Source organism: Lactuca sativa, chromosome 1 (genome assembly GCF_002870075.4).
Source record: "Lactuca sativa cultivar Salinas chromosome 1, Lsat_Salinas_v11, whole genome shotgun sequence".
NCBI classification, from domain to species: Eukaryota; Viridiplantae; Streptophyta; class Magnoliopsida; order Asterales; family Asteraceae; genus Lactuca; species Lactuca sativa.
Window position 1 is genome coordinate 98,570,974 of NC_056623.2, and position 3,615 is coordinate 98,574,588.

A 3,615-nucleotide genomic window follows, 5' to 3' on the forward strand; every position below is an offset into this window, starting at 1 on the left:
ACGCTCTAAATTTTTAGACAATTTTTTTAACTTTAAAAATTTCACACAAAACATAGTTTAACATTTCTCATGCCAAATTTGAAATTTTCCCAAACACAAAACATCATAGATTTTTTGTCAAATATCCCAGAATCCATATAAACACAAATTGTCAAGCTGGTGTGTACAATCATGTCGACGCCTTCCCGCGAACCTGAGATGTACCTAAAACATAGGGGTGAGCAAAAACCGCATTGCAACTAAAATTAACCGTATAAACCGCAACCGATAAACCGCAATAAAAACCGATGGTGAGGTTTTATGTTTTTCAAAAACCGCAAATTTGCGGTGCGGTGCGGTTATTAGTTTTCAAAAACCGCAAAAAAACCGCACCGCACCGCATATATTATATACAACTTTTTTTATTAATTATTAATATATTAAATATTAAAAATAAGACAAGTTTCATGAATGAAAGATGAATAACATACTAGAAGACAAAAATATGGTTTTTTTGTTATTTTTAACTTTGAAAATTTGTGAAATTAGACAATTTTAAGAAATTTATTGTTAATTACTATTGATTTGACATATTTAAGATATTAATTGTTTGTGATTTAAGTTAACTGTCTTATATATTATGGTTTTTTTAATTACAAGTAATATGTTTGAACTCTTAAAACCGTTTGAGCTCTAAACTGTGGCTAAAAACCGCACAAAATAACCGCACCAAATCCATGCGGTTAATAACCACAATACAGAAAAATAAAACCGCACTGCAAAAATAACCGCCTAACCACACCGCAAAATAACTGCACCAAGCGGTTTTGAAAATGGATTAACCACATTTGCAGTTAGTGGTGAGGTTTTGGCTAATAACCGCAGCGAACCGCACTGCGTTCACCCCTAATGAAACACATTTTACACAAACACTGTAAACACGAAGCTTAGTGAGTTCTCAAAAATACCCCATACACAAATAATTATCCTCTCATGGATATGTCTCGGTAAGGACCCTCCAGTCATGTGTCTCATTGAGGACCCTTCGGTCTCACGGTTCAGTATCGACCCTCCGGTCATGTGTCTCAGTGAAGACCCTTTGGTCTCACGGCTCGGTATGGACCCTCCAGTCATAACTCGATATATGCACATCATAATGCAATAGCACAAATTACAAGAACAGAACACACAATAACACATATCTCAGTATAAGCAAATAGGACCCTCTGGTCAATAACACGAATAAGACCCTCCGGTCACACATCGATTACCACAAAGGTAAGTATAGTGAGAAGACTCATCTCGCACGTAAAGCAAGTAAATCCTGCACCCGAGCTGTCTGCCAAGTCTTTGCCTAACATATGTCACATATACCTCTAATTAATAAATGACATGACAAACCCTTAAAATGTTAGACCAAGTTTCTCTACTAAACCTCAGGAGGGTAAAAGACCATTTTGCCCCTCAAAAGTCCACATCTTGACCAAAATCCTAAAAGTCAAAGAAATTCAACACCCAATGCGTATGCTGGGCGTACATCCCTCTACGTTGGGCGTACACCTATTCGTGCATGCATCGAGGTGGCTCAGCGTTACACGGCGCGTAGCTGGGAGTACGCACAACATACTTCCTAGACTTCCTTTTTTCACTCGTAAGATCTTAATTCGTTAAGACAGTTGCTAACACTATAGATCTGGGCTGAATAAGGTCCATTACTCCATAAAGTTGGTGACTTTAAGCCTTAGCAAGGCTGGACAAGTCTAAAACCTGTAAACTCTAATCCTCTAATCACAAAGGTCCACATATCTCATGCATTGAGAGATCTTGACGACCAAGATCTCATTTTTATGAACCCAAACGTCTAAAAACACCTAAAAGGACATGAGCTATGCTCTGGAGTTCATCAAACTCATAAAGCTTCAAGCTTGGGACATAAAACCCTAGAAATGGACCAAAACATGAACTATTCAAAACGATTAGAAAGCTTCGAGCTTCATACCTCTGGATGATGCACCAATCACATAAAAACTCATATCCAAGAGCTTGGATACCAAATCTGCTTACTTCAACGCTACTTCTTCACAAAAAAAACTCCACAAAAAAACTCAATAAGCCACAAATACTCACACAAGCTATGGAAATGGGATTTAGTGTTTGAGGGGAGTTGGAGGCTGTAAATGTTGGATGGAAATGAGGCCATCATGTTCCTGAAATAGGGGTACACAAGTCATTAGGGTTTAAGCTCTGAGCCTAGTACGCCCAGCATACCCTCTGGTACGCCCAGCGTACTAGATGGCCTTCGCGTACATGTGACGCACATGAGTACGCCGAGCGTACACTTGCGTACGCCCTATGTACTCAATTGCCACATTTTTCTCAATTAAGGACTAGTTTTGATAAATATAATAAAAGTTAGGGTCATCGATGCGTACCTTATCTGAGGATGTTACAATTGTATCCCAAGTGTTCGACACATTTTCATGCAACAACTATATTATATATCGATTAAGTACACTGGCTAGTGTGTAACAACTAGTTAAAATAAAACAAGATTTATAAATTTAAAACTAGTGCATAAATTACACATCACCAAGCCAGTCAACTTATGTTAGACTTATATTCGTTGACACTCCACAAGAATCTTCTATGAAAAAATTTCGAGGTCGTCAACTATAAAAATAGGCGCTTTAAATATTGGGAAATAATATAATGGAAGAATAGAGGCAAAAAAATTAACCAATGCGAGTCTACCCCCGAAAGATAAGGTTAGTGCTTTTAAAGTGGAGAGCCTAGACTTTACTCGATCAGTTATAGGCCTCAAATTTCTCCATCGGTTCATGTTAGCTCTCACTGAGACACCCAAAAATTTCAAAGGAAGAGAACTTGTATGCCATCCAAGTATTCTAGCACTACTTATATGTTCTCCCTTGGGTATCCTAATTCCATTCACCATGGATATACTAAAATTTACCTTCAAACTAGATGAGATAAGAAAATATCTAAGTATATTTTCCATGTCTTAGGTTTGCAGTCCGACCAAGCACCTATAAAAATCACATCATCGACATAGAAGAAATGTGATATTATAGGCCACATATTTGGAATCTTTATTTTTTTGAAAAATAGATTTCTCATAAGTGCTTCTCATTTCTAGATTTAGGCCTTCCATAGCAATCGAATTATTTAATTTTAAATCTTAAAATATAATTAAGGATAATCAAATATTTGAATCAAATTGTTTTTAGATCATAACAGATTAAGGATCATAATATTTTGAATCATAGTTTTTTTTTGAACCATAAATGATTTGAATCATCTTATTTTGGATTATATTATATTCAATATTTCTTTAAAAAAACTTATAATCTTTTAAAATAAAGTTTGGTGTCTAAACAACCTTATTTATAAATTTTCCTTTTAAAAATTTCATAATATTTGATATATGATAAATTTTTAAAAGATTTTAACTTTGGAAAATGAAAATTTTCACGTATTATTTTTTATAAAAATTTAAAATCATTTAAAAAAAGGTTTGTATCCTTAATAATATATTTTTTAAAATGTTTCTTTAACCAAATCATTAAAATATTATTATGAAGAATTCGATCATTTGTCTATTTGAATTTGAAAAAAATA